The following is a 17,686-nucleotide window of genomic DNA, read 5'->3' on the forward strand; positions in this document are numbered from 1 at the left end:
TTGGAGAGAGGGGTTTTTGGGACTTCATTCCCATCTCAGCTTAGGCACAGCCCGCCTTGGTCCCCTAGGTTAGGCTGGGGATCCTTGGAAACCCTTACAGTTGTGGGCTTTTCCATGCATCTGTTGAGAACACACTTTCATTCATAATCCATAGTCTCAAAGCATTTACCTAAGCAGTTTCAAAGCAAGCTGAGCAAGAATTTAAAGAATATGTCACTTCCTTCCTGCTCACACTCCTCCCGGGGCAGAGCGGGGCCCCTGGACCACTCACTGATGGTCACACAGCCCATTTCTCCATCACTCCTGACCTTCTTCAGGAGTTGATTCAGAGTGACCTTCCCTGATCATTTCATCAGAAATAGTCTGCAGCATCAGCATCTTCCTACCTTTAGCTTTTTTTCTTCTAACACTTATAACCAAAATGATATTTTTTTTGCATCTGTTTGTTAGACTATTGCCATGTCCTTCAACTCAGCATAAGCTCCAGGAGACCAGCAACTTGGTTTTGTTCACCACTGAATCCCCAATACCTAAAGCAATGCCTTGTATCGTGTAACAGGTACTATAGAGGTTTGTTGAATGACTTCATGGCCAGATGAACTTATTAATGAAGGAAAAAACATGTGTGCTGTCTAGTTCTATAGCAGGGTTCTAGGGAGATGACATCTAGCTGTCTGTTCAGCTAGGCTGTGTGTGTAACTGAAATCTCTTTTGTGACCATGGTGCTTCCCTTTAAACTTATGGAGGTCATTTCCCCTTTGAGGACACTACAAAATCCCAGGGCCACCGGTGGCTCTGCTCTTCTTCTGCCTCTGCCTCAGCATCTAGGTAATTGCCCCGGATTCTCTTCAGCACCACATTTGTCCAACCCTGAAATTCAGTTCCCTCAAATCTTCACAGAGAGCAATTCAGTACTGTGGAGAAACTTGAAGAAAAAAAAAGAGGGAAAAAAGCTCAACTATAATATGAAATAGCCTGATGCTTAAAAACAAAAAGTCCTCAGTTTCCCCACCACATGGTGTAACGCCTGTCCCTCTTCTCCATGCACTTCTTATTTGCATCTCTTTCCTGTCCTGAGGAGCAAACTCATGAATTCTGCCTTCTGAGCCCAAACAGGTGGTTTCTACCATCTGACTCCAAATTAGCCTCGGCTATCGTCTCTCTTCATATACCCAGAGACTGGTCAAAAAGTTGAGTCACCCATGGACATCACCCTTGAACTCAGGGTGCATATTCTAAAGATTCTTATCCACCGATGAGTCAATAAAGCACAGATATGGGTCCCCAGTAAGAGATTTTGCAGATAACTGAAGGTCCCAGTCACCTGAACTTAAAATACAGAAATCATCTGGGTGAGCCCAGCCCAACAGGTGAGTTCTTTAAAAGCAGGGAGTTTTCTCTGGTTGGTGGTAGGAGAGGCAGCCAGAGCGCTCAAGAGAGCCTACACACCTCCATGAATTGAAAATGGAAACACCCACTTGAGAGGGAATCAAGTGACCTGACGTGGAGGGATGCACGTGGAGAGATGCCAGCTGACGGGAGGAAGGAAGCAAGGGCCCAGGTCCATCCTCCGAGCCCAGAGAACTGAATTTTGCCAACAACAACCCGAATTGTGCTTGAAAGCTGATTCTTCTGGAGCAACTCCAGAATCAACACCTTGTTTTCAGCCTGGTGAGACTCAGAGAGAACCCAGCTGGATGCTGTAAGGGTGACGACCTATGGAATTGAGTAATAAATTTGTGTTTTTTTTTTTTAAAGATTTATTTATTTTTATACAAGAACTGGGGTACGGGCCAGGGGCGCGGAAGGGTGAGAGGATTCACTAGAGATAGAGTGGGGAACAGAACAGGTGGATCCACTGAAATACACTGCTGAGGGGAGCAGCGGGGAGACAGGAGAGGTCTGCTGTGCCATGTGGGTCTCTCCCCGGCCAGCCGGGAATCGAACCCGTGCTGCAGAGTCTGCGAACAGCTTCACAGCACTGCCCTAAACCCACTATGCCACTGGGGAGGCCCAATTTGTGTTTCTTGAAGCTATTATCTGTGTGGTAATTTGTATCACAGCAATAGAAGCTAATACCACCACCGTCCTTTTCATCACTCATTACCCCCCAGGCCCTCTGCTAAGCACTTTACATAATTATCTCATCTGAACCTGGCACCAAGCACTGCTTGGATCAATCATCCAAATATTCTTAATTTACCGGCCACAAAGGCCTTTAGAGTGGTGACATTTAGATGTTAATGTAGTAAAATGGAGGACCCATGGGTCCTATCCATGTAGGTTTCCTCTGCCTCAACTTACCACATATCACACTCTGACCAGTGGACTCTAGGCAAAACTCTTCCTCCTTCCTGGTGTAACAAGGGGTATTCTTTCTTTCTTCCAGTTACCTAATTGGATCAAGATGAACTCTTGCCTAGTGCTGGAACTGTGTCCTAAGAACTGTGTCTCCAATGAACTAGAATAGAAGAAAAAGTGCTATGGTAAAAAAGTTGAGAATATCTCAAGCTCAACTGAGAAGTGATGGAAATTCCCATGCATTGGTCAAAGGCCAGATTTTACCTTCTATTGCCCTCAGGGAGGACTTTGTCACAGCGTCTGTCCATCCCACTCAGTGATACTCAGACCATGGGGACTTAATGCCCAGTGAGCCACTAGAAATTCCAAGCACAGACTGGACCTCAGGAAGAGTTGCCCACAGATGATCCAGAACCTAGCCCTTGAGGCCATGTGTATACCAGACCCATGGACGTGTGCGTCAGTAAGCTGACACTATTATTTCCTAAAAGTTTTCTGCATCCTGGGTTTCACAGACCCAGGGCTTTGGTGTTTCAATCTGAAGCTCACCAGAAAGGTCAAGTCCCAAAGGGAATGTGAAAGGTGTATACAGCACTGTCTCTGGGGGGCAAGAGACAATGATATTCTATGGAAGGACAATGATACTCTACAGAAATTAAGCAAGACTTTAAGACTACAGCAGCGTTTTTCACTGACAAAGTTTTAATGGTAAAAATAAAATACCCTTTGACTTTCTGTTTCCCACTCTTCCTTGATTCAAGCAAAGTCAATAAATCCCACTGCTTCTTGGAAGCAAGATGGCCCTCTGAGCAGAGATGGGGACAAAGCAGACAGATTTGGGTTTGGGTGATAATTTGGGAAATGAAACCCTAGCTCACCCCTGCCATTATCATGCTCCCTGTCAGGGTAGCTCTGGGGTCAGTTTCTTCCAGAAGGAGAGCTTATGAAAGGGAGAGAAGTATTTTCCGTTGGACTTTGATAGAATTATAACAGAATCCTATCCCTTCAGGAACATTCAGACTCAAGTGAATTGTCTCAGCATGGTCACTGCTCCAAATTTAGATCTGATACTCCTGAATCTTACAGATCCTGTAGCTGGAGGAAACCTTTTCTGAGGGACGGGGGGAGATGGGTTACATTTCAGTTACACATGATAAAAAAAGTCCACAGTAGTGAAGACAGTGGTTGAAGCAGCCATCCGTCTATCATTGAGGGAAAGACTCTGGGGAAGTGTGCTAGAGCAAAGCCATAGGATGAGAAACTCTAGCAGGGAAAAGGGTGGGTGTAGAATTGAGGTACAGGAGACCTGGTAGGAGACTGGATTCTTTAACGTTGCTTTCCAAATGCAGATTGCAACTCATTCTTTTATAACCCAAATTTGAAAGAGCATTATTCCTGAATGACCAATAGCCATTATGTTTCTCAGATCCTACTGTGAATTAAATGGAGGGATAACAGGATGATGTGAACATCAGGGTTGTGATTCAGTTTGAGGGGGTCAAGTGTTGGCTTCACCAAATTACATAATTCAAAAAGCAATTTGACAGACATCGCCTCTTCTCTTTTCTCTACCTTGAGAGTGAAGGTGATATAAGACTGGAATGAGATTGTATAAAATGTAATGCTTGATAGAGATTGCTCTTAAGAAATACTGAATAAGTATCAGTTATTATTATTATTATCAATTACACTAGAGTAGTCGCCAACAGTAAGAAAATCTGTAAAACAATCAGCAAGTCTTGCATGAATCACATACATGTGACATATGAAGAATGAATACAAGATAGGATATGGAAATAGGCTTTGATGAGATGAAGGAAATGTGATAGCAAGGGTCAGGGATGAAAAAGAAGAAAAGAGATGTCTGCAAGATAACGAAAAAAATATATTTTGCTGATATCTAGACTCTCCTTTGCTGACTTTCAAGACCTGAGAAAGAGAAATAAAGGAATGGCAGCTCCACTTCCATGCTGCTCAGGAGAACCACAGCTAGTCCAAAATAGTATCAAATGCCAGGCTCTGTAGCTCAGTTCTCTTTTGTAGCTGGGTTACTCCTTCTAACCTCCTACTCCTTTTTTTTCAGGACTAGAAGCCAGGTAGGAGTCACAAGGAGAAAATCTATTCCAGGTCTCCCTACTCTGCTTCACAGACTGCATTAAGATTGGAGACAGGGTTCTGGAATGGTCTCCAATAGATGATACCGGTTAGAGAGAAGTGGTGGTTTAAAGCCAAGATGGGCAATAAGGACTGGGAAGATGCAAATTGAAGGACAGTGAAAGCAGAAAGATGAAAATGTTGGGTAGACCCAGGATGAGCAGGCAGCACAAAGGAAGTCATCTGGAAACTACTGGTGACAATCAAGAATTAGAGGTTAACAAGATCCAAGGGTCCAAGCAAAATCATCCAGAGATAAGGTTGCCACATTTAGTAAACAAAATACGGGATGCTGAGTTCAATTTGATTGTCTGATAAACTAAAGATAATGTTTTAGTATCAACATGCCCCATGCACTGCCCATGCAATGTTTGGGACATACTTATAATACAAAAGCTATGTGTGGTTTATCTGAAATTCAAATTGAACTGGGCATCTGGTCGGGTATTTTACTGTAACCATCTGCAGAGAAACTGTGAGTTCACTAGCCATTAGGTAGCTTGAGGTAAAGCTCAATCAGCAGCACTGAAATGTTAAGAGAGGTAGTGGACTGGAAGGGAATTTTAGAGGTAAAGGGAAAAGTAAGATGACTGATGGCTGGGGTTGCAGAGAGCTGGGTGGGGCAGATGTCAACACCAGAGTTGTGACTTAAGTTTGACTCAAGAGAGGCGGTAAAGGGACTTGGAGAGCAGAGCGGCCTGTCAAAGAGTAAGTAGGAGTGGTTTACCCTCAAACCAGAAAGGTCTTGTCCTCATAGTTATCCTTGTAGAGCTCTTGGGCTTCTGACCCAGTCCTTAGTTGTTCTCACCTTCCCTTGCACCCTAATGGGAACTTGGCCCCTTAGAATTTTTAGATCGAAAGTAATCCCCATTAGTAAGTTTTTATACTTCCTGCTCCATGGGCAGTCTTTCTTGATCTGAGTAAGCCAGGTTATCATTTATGCCTTAATTCACTAAATGTTAAAGAGTGCCACCTTTGTGTCAGGCGCTGTTTTGGGTGCCAGCTATGTTTATCAAGTATATTTTGGAGGCATCCCAACTGCATCTAATTTGTTAAGCGTGCATCTCAGAAAATGCAGATTCCTAGCCCCCACATTGCCACGGGCATCTGGATATGCGCCTGTCCTGAAGTACCCTGGATGATTCCTAGATTTTCAGAATCACTGATCTTTTAATCACATAGGGATTTCAGCAGCTTTGACTGGAGGGAAATACACACATAGGTAAAAAAGAAAATGTGGATGACAGCTAGGAAGTTACATGTGGTCAGGCTGATACCAGGGGAAGGACCTACCCAAGTCTCATGGGGAGTTACCATCAGATATGGAACTCACATCAGAATTTCCTGTTTCAAGGTGCAGTTCTTACCCCAGTGTAACAGACTCCAGATCCCAAGTCTCAAATCTTTGAGCTTATGTCTTCCATAATGATGTAACATTCCAAGGGTGGAGGTTCTTCCTTAGACTTTCTTATAGTCTTATTCTTTGTGCTCTGTCTCCTTGAAGTTTGCTTCTATGCTGCGCTGTACCTTTATTTTTAAGGCTCATGAGACTTAGTTGCCAACAGAAGGTGCTCTTGATTCACAGAGAGAAGCTCTGCTCTGAAGAGCGAGCCTGCCTGCCACACCTCACTGCAACACACAGGGAGAGAGCCCTGCTCCCTTCCCAACACCCACAGTTTGAGAATCTGAAAGCTCTTCCCAGGCAACACTTGCCTGTTCCCACGGCATCTTTGTGATGTAGAAAGGGGGAAGATGGTTTTATTCCCATTCTGCAGGTGGAAAAGCTGAAGTCAAGAAAGCCATGGTAAATTTCTTTGCAACTCAGTAGAGGTAAAAATTAGACCAAAATCTGAGCACAAGCATCCACCTACCTTACTGCTTATTCCTATAGGCGATAGGGATGTACCCCCACTTCCTTCCGGCTCCTTCCTACGCAGCACACATGCACCCTCCTTCACACCGCTCCCAGCACAGCTCCCAAATAGAGGGTGGCAGAAGCTAGGAAGCCCGCAGCTAAAAGATGCAGGATGAAGTTATGATGAAGTATGTTCTAATATCTATTTAGGACTCCACAGCTTTCAAGGACCATGGAGAAAAATAATCTATGATTCAACTGTCTCTGCGATAACCTCAGAGGAAAAAAAAAAATACTTCCTGGGCCTTCCCTGGTGGCACAGATGGTTGAGCGCTGGGCTGCGAAGCTGCCTGCAGCCTCTGCAGCGCTGGTTCGATCCCCGGCCGCCGGCGAGGGTCCCACATGGCGTGCAGACCTCTCCTGCCACCTGCTACTCCCCTCAGCAGTGTATTTCGTCAGTCTGCCTGTTCTGTTCCCCTCCCTGGCTCTGGTGAATCCTCTCACCCTCCCATGCTTCTGACTGTACCCAGTGCTTGTATAAATAAATAAATAAATCTTTAAAAAAAGAAAAAAAATACTTCCAGTACCACCTGTGCCATTTTATGAAAGAAGAAATGCAGAGTCAGAGAGCTGGGGACCTGATTGAGCATAGCTGATCCAAGTGGCAGGGCCCAGAGGACCAAAGCCCCTCCTTGACCCCTGACCCAGAGCTCCTGCCACTGAAATGACCTTCACAAACAGGTCTGCAGCTAGAGGTCAGGGTTGAAGGTCATTCTTTGTTTAGGCTCTGCTACATAGATGTGATACTTCTTCTATAAGAGAACATTTGTCTCCAGCCCCCTCCAAAGTTTTGCAGGACCCAATGTTTTTTGGTTTAAATTCCCAGCTTCACAAAGTCTGACAGTTATGAAAAAGTAAAAGTACAAGCAAGTGGAAAAATGCAAAATAGCACACCAGATAAGCTTAGGTTATTATAAACTAGATTATTATAGCTTCCTCAGGTTTTTTATAAGCAGAGTCTTTTTTAACTCATAAAAAATATTCATATATATAGACACTCCCTTATAATAAACACAGAAGCACACTGTTCCCAGAATCTTTGGCTTGGCTAAAATACGATGATATTCTTAGTTCTTAGTATGGGGGAGAAAGCCTCCGAACACTCCAGGCTTTTTATAGCCCTGGCTCAGGGGCAGCATTTGCTGCTGTAGCAGCCCTGGATAGCAAAGGAGCCAAATAATGCTAATGGGGCAAACAGAATGTAATTGCTTATGTGTGCTGGTTATATCCTGAAACAAATTGTTTCTTAATGCTGAGGTCAGACAGGGTTTAATTAGGAGAAATACAATTGGTGTAAAATTTTGCAGCAGGCTGCTTGTTTGGTGTCATGCCAAGTCAACATCTAGTCTCTCCAAATGGAAATTTTCATTAGAGGCCATTGGCAGCCCTAGTTAGGCTGAGTTTCAACTTTTCCAAGTCTCCTGGTAATGTAAACCTGAAACTCAGCATATCCATTGCCTAATAAAGGGCTGTCCGCCATGCATGTGCAAACACTCGAACATGTGCGTGCTGTCCTTCTGCCTTTCACGTCCTGGCTGCCCCAGTTTCCCCACTAGCAAAGCACACATTTCCCATGGGGGCTGAATGATCTAGGGTCACCTTCCTCTTTTTGGACATTTTTCTTTTTTCCACATTCCCACCTTTGTGGGCCTCCCCGGTGGCGCAGCGGGTTGAGTGCAGTGCTGTGAAGCTGTCCGCAGCCTCTGCAACGCAGGTTCAATCCCCGCCAGCCAGGGAGAAACCCATATGGCACCGCAGACCTCTCCTGTCGCCCCCGCGGCTCCCCTCAGCAGTGTATTTCGGTCCTTCTGACTGTTCTGCTCCCCGCTCTGTCTCTGGTGAATCCTCTCACCCTCCCGTGCCTCTGATCTGTACCCCAGCTCTTGTATAAAAATAAATAAATCTTTAAAAAAAAAGTACTCTTTGATGAGCATGTGATCACACACACAGGCTCACACATGCACGCACACACACTCACGCACACATTCACACACACACAGAACGGAAGTTACATTGAAAAATGCTCATTTGTTCAGGCACAAACCCGCTTGTTTGTTATTTTCTCTATGCTTCATTTTATAGAATATCTATGAATTAAGAATGAGAGGTGCTATTCAAAGCTGCACAAATTTCCCCAAGATTTTGCAGCAAACACTCTTTGCTGTATGTGACCTTTTCTTTTGTTGTCTCTCTTTTCATCCACTCAAGATCCCCATCGATGCCCACGGCGGTGATGCTGCTATTTACGTTAATTTTAAGAGCCCAGATCTTCACACCTTCAAGAACAAGTTTTTATCAGTGTTTCTAATATAAATCCAGTGTGTCCAAAGTGTTTATTTGGAAAATTCAGCTTCCAGGCTGCTATTGTTGCTCTCTTTTCCTCTCTTTTTTCCTTCGAGCTGAAGGCAGTTTTCATTACAGTGACAAAGACCCCACTATGTTAAAGAAAATTGCACAGAGAGACCCCAAAAATCCATCTCCCCAACAAAAATCTAAGTCATTTTCCCTTGCAGTATCAGAGCAGCAGTAACCGTCATGGGTTTAAAGACATATGGGACCAAGTTTTCATTTTTATATGTGGTTCTTATTTGCTGAGTCTCGGACTCCTTGTGAGTGGAGCTACATTTCATTTAGGTGCTGGGCCTCTGGGCCTGTGCTAATGTGCTCGGTTGGGGTCAAGGTAAAGCTCTGCACAGGGCAAGCAATTACTAAGCAATCCTCACCACTCAGCCCTGCCGGGCCAGGAGGCCATGGGAGATCCCATTGGAAGGGGAGGCCTCTCGGCTGCTCAGGCTGTGCCCCAGAGCCGGTTAGAGATGGCGAATTCTTGAAACTCTCCCACAGCCCCAGGTCTGGTTCTCCCTCAATAAACTCAAGTCCCCTTTAAGTGACACTTGGCTTTCCATCACAGATGCCCCTCTTGACTTCAAGTGCGCACCAATGATTAAAAACACTCTTAAGTTTGCTTTCCACACAATTTAAATCTCTCATATTTAAAATGTTTTCCTATGCTAGTGTCAGGACAGTTCTTCATAACCCTTGATCTGAACTTGTATATTTGTTCCAGAGCAATAGATACACTGGTGCGCTAGGGAGCAATTGGAAGAGAACATGAATTGTGTCTTACACGGCTGTGTGGTTTGGTCCGTGAGAAACAGAAACAAACTTCATTGGCTGAACTGAGCTTCCTGGAAAGCAAAGGCCCAGACTATGGATGTGGCAATGCCCTCTTTGCCTGCAGCCTGTAATTGTGCCCTACACACTTGTAATTGTGTGCTTTCTATAAACACACACAAGACACACACACACACATAAAAAAAAAAAAACAACAGTCACTCTTTCAACATCCCATGGGTGAAATTGCCAAATTTCACTATTCATCATGGGTGAAAATGCCAAACAGCGTTCCTACAAAAAACCTTACTATTTGTCGTTAGAGACTTTCAGAAGAAATCATGGGGCCTGTGGCAGCGGCTCCTATTGATGTGAGCAGCAGCTGAGTTAGTGGTTTCAAACACTGCTACAGTTTTAAATCCATGAAAGAGCTGCTGGTGATGCAGAAGTTAATTTAAGAAAGATCTTTATAGATATTTAATTATCATATATATTATAAATATGAATATGTGATATAAAATATATTAGATATGTTCATATAATATATACATGTGTATGTCTGCGTGTCATATATACATTCATATATATAATAACTACATTATAAGTATATGTGTATTTAGTCATGATCAAACAGGTGTCTATTATAATTGTATGCCTTTCAAACTGAAAGACAGAAAAATATGCCACAGGATTGAAGCTGCAAAAGGTCAGGAGAAACACCTGCCAGTGCTGACCCTGAGCCAAGCGCAGAGATCACTCCCACGTTCACCCTGCCGTGCTTCTCCACAGGGATTCAGGTGACCCTCTTTTCTACCATAGCACAAGCATATTTCTAATTTTTTTCAGGGCAAAGTGCCATATTTATCGTGGATTTTACAGAGAATTTCCATGAGCATCTAACATGTGTGAAACTGTGCTTTTATTTCTGATGACTCTCTGAAAAAGCTTTGGAATGTTATGTCCCAACCCTATATTTTCTATAAACCTTATAGTATTGATTGCACAATTTTGCATGCATGATGATATTTAGGCACATGTTGGTCCATTAAAGCAGAACTGACTATACTTGATGATAATCTGCCCATTGCGATTCTCTTCAAATATTCAAAATGTCATAGATTAGGGATTTCAAATCTCAAATGCTCAGAACTAAATTCCTGATTATTTCTTCCATATGCTTTTTCACCCAGAATCCTTCCCAATTAAGTGAATGTGTTCCCCATATTTCACTGGCCCAGCCTAAAAGTCTAGGAATGACCCTTGAATCCTCTTTTCATCTTATCCCACATCCTGATGCCTTTATCATCATAACATATCATGTGTCAACATCCCCTCTGCTCCCAAGTCACTGGATTACTCCAATGACCTCTAACTCTCCTCCTCCATTTTCTTTCCTATTTTAACTCTTTATTTTTGATGTAACATTATAGTGGTTGCAGATGTGCATCATTAAAAATCAACTTGTGTATATAACTTTCAGTTCACTGCCAAAAACCCAGGTCTGTCCTTCACCACAACACTCTCCCATTTTCTCCAGCTTTCCTTTCCCTTCTAGTGAATAATAATTTGATTCTATAGTCCAAAAGTTTATTTTTGTTTTACTTAGTTCATTTGTTTGTGTTTTCTCTCTATATGCTACTTATGTGTGAAATCATGCAGTTTGTCTTCCTCTGGCTTATTTCACAAACACAATGCTTTCTAAGATCATTCACATCATTTCAAACGGCAGGATTTCTTCTTATAGTTGAATATTATTCCCTTGGGTACCACATCTTTAGCCATCTGTCAATCAATGGACACTTCGGTTGTTTCTAATTTTGGGTATTGGGTTTTTGTATTGGGTTGTCAGAAAAGTCATCACACATTTTTGCTTGAAAAACAGAAAAAATACATCATGACTTTCTGACAACACAACATATAATGTTGCAATAAACTAATCATGGAGGGCGTCTATTCCTTCAAATTGATGTTTTTGCATTTTTCAGGTAAATACCCAGAAATGTTATAACTGAATGAGTGGAATCTCTAATTTTTTTGAGGAGTTGCCATAGTTCTTTCCATAATGGCTGCACCAATTTACCTGCCCACCAACAGTGTGTCAGGGTTCCCTTCCCTTCATAGCCTTTCCAACACCTGCTTTGTCTTGTCTTTTGGATAACAGCCATTCTCACAGGAGTGAGGTGATATCTCATTGTGGTTTTGATTTGTGTTGCCCCGATGATAGATGATGATGAACACCTTTTCACATGCTCACCGGCCATCTGCATGTCCTTTCAGAATGGTGTCTATTCGGATATTCTGCTCACTGTTTAATTGGGTTGTTTTATTACTGATTTTTATGAGTTCTTTGTCTGTTTTGGCTATGAATCCCTTGTTAAAGTGTGATGTGCAAATATCTCCTCCCATTCAGTAGGATATCTTCATTTTGATGAATTTTGGTGCAAGTTTTTTCCACTGTACGAAGATTTTCAGTTTGGTATGGTCCTGTTTGTTTTGTTTTCCTTGCTGATCTTCCTCCATCTTTCCCTGATTTGTGTTTCTCACTTAAGTGCATTTTAATTCAAGAGCCAAGTGCTCTTTACAAATAATTCAGATCATGCTGCTTCTCCCACCTACCCAGGGCTTCTGTCTCTCTGAGTAAGAGTCCAAAGTGCTGCCCACCTGCCTCGGTTGAGCTTCCTCCCCCAGACGTGTTTCCCTGTTGCTCTTCCTCCAGCTCACACTGCCCCAGCTGCTCTTGCCATCCCTCCACGTGCCAGCCACACTCTGCCCTCAAGGCTGTTCCTGCTGCACCCTTGTCTGAGATGGGTTTCACTCAGTACCTATGTGACTGGTCCCCTGCTCTCTGCCTTATTTTCTTGGCAGCATTATCATGTTCATCTACCCACGGAAGCTTCCTGCTGCTTTTTCCATCTTCTCCTATTGGACATCAATCCCCCGAAGATATGGATTTTGTCTGTTCTCTTCACTACTGTATCCCAAGCTTCCAGAACAATACCTGTCATAGACTGTGTGCTCAATGAATTTTCTTTATAAAGATTTATTTATTTATTTATACAAGCACTGGGTACAGTCAGAAGCGGGGGAGGGTGAGAGAATTCACCAGAGCCAGAGCGGGGAGCAGAACAGGCAGAAGGACCGAAGTACACTGCTGAGGGGAGCAGTGGGCGGCAGGAGAGGTCTGCGCGCCATGTGGGACCCTTGCCTGGCGGCCAGGGATCGAACCGGCGCTGCAGAGGCTGTGGGCAGCTTCACAGCCCAGCACTCAACCGCTGCGCCACCGGGGAGGCCCCTCAATGAATATTTTTTAAGGAGGCCTCTGTCCGGAATGTTTTGTTGTTTTTGCTCCATTTATGATCTTTCCTTCCATCAGCTCTCCGAGGTAACACTGACTTGGTCAGAGACACAGAAAAGCCTCAAATCCTTCAACTCCTTCCAAATGACATCACTAGGGTGGATGCCATCAGTGAAGGGACTTTGACAACAGGCTAAATCAAATGGGTCCTGGAGAGTGGTGGAGATTTCACCCTCACCTTGCAATATTCTGAGGCACAGACAGCCCCCCATGTTGGTCTGCAGGCAGTTCAAGCATCCAGCATGTGGGGCTGCTACACTCACTCTTTCCTGCTTGGAGACCCGGCTAATGAGCCAGGGTGTTGTCATGGCAGTATTAGTTATCGCCAGCCTGGACAAGCCAGCAGCCTCGATGTGTAGTTGCACATGGAGAAAGGAACAGGACCTTCCTGTACAAGAAGTAAGAGCTGGAGGCCCGCCCGACACCGTGGAAGCCGAGTTGCACGGATCACCTGGTGGGTCACCCGTGGGGCAGCACCTGCAGACTGAGTGTCCTTCAGGAGCCTTCCCCTGAGTGTGGGATTTGCAGGCCTGGAACCATCAGCCCAGGCGAGCATGGAGCTCAGAGAACACACGTATTTGCATGCAGTTCAGGGAAGTGAGAAGCTGTTTAATGGCAAAGATTTTAGCTGCACTGGGAGCTTTGGCCTTTTCCAGGGAGGGACCCAAGAGACTGCTGTCAAAACAGAAGTCTCTAGCTAAAGCTACCTTGTTGAGGAAGCAGGGGGAGTCAGAAGGGTGGAGGTGGAGGGAGGTGGAGGGAGGGTCAGCTCTCCACAGCCAGAGCCTGGGTAATGTGCAGAGAGAGGGAAGGGGCTGAGGGCACCTGGGGAAGGAAGAAAAGAATAGACGAGTGTCGGAATGTCTCCGAATGCATCTCCCCCTGGACAGCACGCTGCAGCAACGGATATTTTTTAAAATTCATTAATTCAGTTTTCCAAATAAGAAAGTAGGTTTCTTTGCATTTCCCCTGATTACATCTTCCCTGTTCCCTGTCCTACCTGATTCTTTCCATAGCGATTCCCTCCGAGAGACTGACTTGGAGGAGTGGAGAAACTGTAGCATATGCTGCTATTTCTTTGCTCTCTTTCCTTTTTAAAAATCGTGTCAAAGCCCCTTTCCTTCAGTAATTCTTGATATTCCCTCAGGAGCTGAGTTAAGATTTAATTGTGAAATTTGCATAGTAACTCAGCAAATAAATTCTCCCATCTCTCATAGACCTTTCACTGCAGAGGGCCATTTTAGTTATAAATCACTTATTTCAAGATCTCAACTGCATCAGCATTTTGCGTCCCTAAGGAAAGTGATAAGGGGAAAACCAATGACAGGCAGAGCTGGTGTTTGGTTTTTATGTCACTGCTTGTGGCAAGGTGGAGGTAGGGGCTGGGAGTGAGTGAGAAACAAGTGCCTGTTTTTCCTGCTGCTTCTGCAAGGACAACACCAGAGGCCCAGGTTTGGCACTTGACCCCCATCCCCCACCAGGGACCTTCATACCCTCTCCCTCTCACAGCCCACTATGCCGGGAAATCCAACCCACAGGAAAACGTGAGGGGGGTGAATCTGCCCCGCGGTTGTCCAGGGGGGCTGTGTTCCCGTGGAAATGACCCATGTCCCAGGACTAGCCACGGCCGTGCGGCTGAGGTCTGGGGCTCCTCTTGGGACTCAACTTAGAAGAAAGCTTGTTTTGTTTCATCTTCTTCCCGCTTTCACTGGGCTCTCAACTCTGGGCCATCCCAGATTGTTGTCAGTATGGTTGTTTGGTTAAATCAAAAAGATTTATCACAGCCCAGAAAATGAAGCTTTCCCTGTGACATCTGCGTCTGCTTTCTTTTGGAGTCACCACTAACTTTCCTCTTCTATGTAAACACGAGCATGATTTAGATAACAAAGTTCAGTTGTAACATGCTGCTTGGCTCTGGTGCTGAGGAATGAGCGGGGATCGCTGCAGGAAGCCAAGGAATACTGGGGGGAATGAAGGAATAGGAGGAAGATACGTTTGATTACTCTGCTTGGGTGTTGAGTAGAATCACTGCTTAGAAATACTAAACAAAATGCCCAGTTTGATCCAAATCGTCTCTCTTGATCCCTTCAGACAACCTCTGGAGATATCCTGCCTGCCTGGATAATCAGGGGTTAAGCTGCTAAGAAACTTGGTTTTGATAATACTCTTTTCAAGAATATTGTCATTCTATAAGGAAACTTTACAAAGAACAAACAAGGAATTTCATGCAGATAACTGCATTCACCTAAAAATTTGAAGATTGCTGATCAAACGCAAGCCCTGTAGTCCTATTTCTTTCAAACAACTGATTTCAGTTCCTTATTTATTCTGCAGCTGATCAAAACATAGTGCCCTAATTTTCAAGTTATGCTTGTCAGCCCCAGGAGATCACTGAACATTTGAATTCCATAGATGAATCAACAAGTCAATGTATCTCTGCAAGACACGTATCTCCCCAGTGATAGATGCCAAGTGGGCAGGTATAAGCATTTCATTTCCTTCTCTTCTCTTACATCTCCTTTGCATGTCAACATAAGTGTCCAGAATTCAACTGAAGCTACTTCCCTCCCCTCAGCTCTCTAAAACTAGATCAATAATAATTTTTCCCAAGAAAATTTTATCGTAAGAAATCATAATGAATACAATACATAATGACTGGCTAAATAATATCTATTTTAAACCAACAACAGGCTTAAGAGTGAAACACTAGTAATAAAAATATAAATCAGGAATAAAAAAGATGTCCATTCTACTCTGTTAGCTATTATTGCTTTGGAAATTCTGACTCATATAATGAAAAAAATATCCAAAAATATACAATAGGAGATACTATTTGTAAGTTTTATAATTGTATACCTATAAAGACAAAAGAATTCATCAAAGACAAACAAGAATCATACAACATAATGAGGAAGTATAATTTTAAAAAGCTCCGATCGCTTTAACAATTAAAATTTTAACATACTAGAAAAATAAGAAGAAATAGAAGTAAGCTGGGGATATAGAAAGAGTTTCCTTGCTAAATCTTGGAGATACTCAACTTTCCAAACCCCAGGAAGGGAAGTCAAGGATGGGAGGTGAAGGCGGCAGGCTGATAGAGCAATAGAAAGTCAGAATTCATAAACAAGAATGGATTTATTCCCCCTCCCCCATCCTATTGTGGCAGCTAGAATGTCTGGAAGCCAGGAATTAAAAGTCACCATCCCTTTATAAAATGATGTCTCTTTGTTAAATAAAAAGAAAGAAATGCATGGTGCGGGTTGCAAACAAATCTAGCCTCATTTAGGTGAATTCAAAGCTTAATTACCACCTCCTTGTTTGAACTAAAGCTTCTAAGCCATGTACAGGACAAGGATTGCAGGGAACTTTCCAGTTGTTCAATTTATTTATTTAAAATTCTTTTTTTTTAAGATTTTATTTATTTTTGTATAGAAGAACTGGAGTACAGGCCAGAGATATGGGGGGATGAGAGGATTCACCAGAGACAGACTGGGAAGTAGAACAGGCAGATCCACTGGAATGCACTGTTGAGGGGAACAGTGGGCAAGACAGGAGAGGTCTGCTGTGCCATGTGGGTAGCTCCCTGGCAGGGGATTAAACTCAGGCCACAGGAGTGGGCCTTGGGAGTGGTGGCAGTGTTGAGACTTAACTGCTAGCCCACCAGGGAGTCACCTCAGCTGCTCAATTTAATACATGAGAGGGTAACTTGAGGAAAGCGTGCAATGGGGAAGAGAAGGAACAAAGATAAGCACCACGGAATGCAAATGAAAGAACAAATTAGTAAAGGGAAAAAAGAGAACTTCAAAAGAACAACAGCTTCCCAGTAGTATTCTCAATGCATTTAAGAAAATATTAACCTACAAAACAAAGACAATAACCATACATACCTCTAATTTAAAAACTGAATGTCTGTAAATTAAGAATATTCTGTATCTGTTTAACAGGTGTCTTCTCAACTATTGCTGATCCCCCTGATTCACCACACCTCTAATTCTGCTTTATTTTGGCATATATATATATACACATATATATACATATATACATATATATATGTATATACACACCACCGTTTCAGACAGGCTACACTTCATTTATTTATTTATTGATTATCTGTATTCCATCCCAATCAGAATGTAATAGCTAGGAGAACAGAAACTTAGTTCTCATTCACTGTTGAATTTCTGGTGCTTAGAGAGAACTAGAATAAAATATGTGCTCAATAAAGACTTGTTAAACAAAGAATATCAAATCTCACTCTGCATTAAACTTTAATGTATACTTCATAAGTTACTACACACAATTACATACCTGATTTTCACTTCCATAGCACTGTTGTTTTTTTTGGTTGCCTTTAAATTTGACATACTTCAAGCAGTCCTTTAACACAGAGAAAAAAACATTCCTTTCAAAGTGCCCTAGGACCCTGCATCATGAGATATGTGCTTACCTGACCCAAACAGTTGCCTGTGTAAACCTCTAGAAAATACAAAGCCTTGCTCTATCGAAAACAACACATTTTGTCACAAATAAGAGTTGTTCAATAAGTGATGTCAAAAGGCAAAAAAAAAAAAAATTATTCCTATCTTTCTATGTCAGATTTGTATGTTGAGCAGAATTTATTAATTGATGAGACCTTTTTGCCTTAAAGACCAAATTTAGAAGACAAGTGAATTTTGACAAAAGCATCTTGACTGGATGCTGGGAAAGAGATAATACTCAAGATAGCACAGATGTGCTCAGCTCACTAATGTGGCACCAGGCCGACTTGCAGATTTCTTAAGAGGACAGCTCTTTCTGAAGTAATTTTCACCCCCAGATCCTGGAATAAATTAAGAGTAGAAAGGTTG

The sequence above is a fragment of the Talpa europaea genome (assembly GCF_964194135.1).
Source record: "Talpa europaea genome assembly, chromosome: 2".
NCBI lineage: Eukaryota > Metazoa > Chordata > Mammalia > Eulipotyphla > Talpidae > Talpa > Talpa europaea.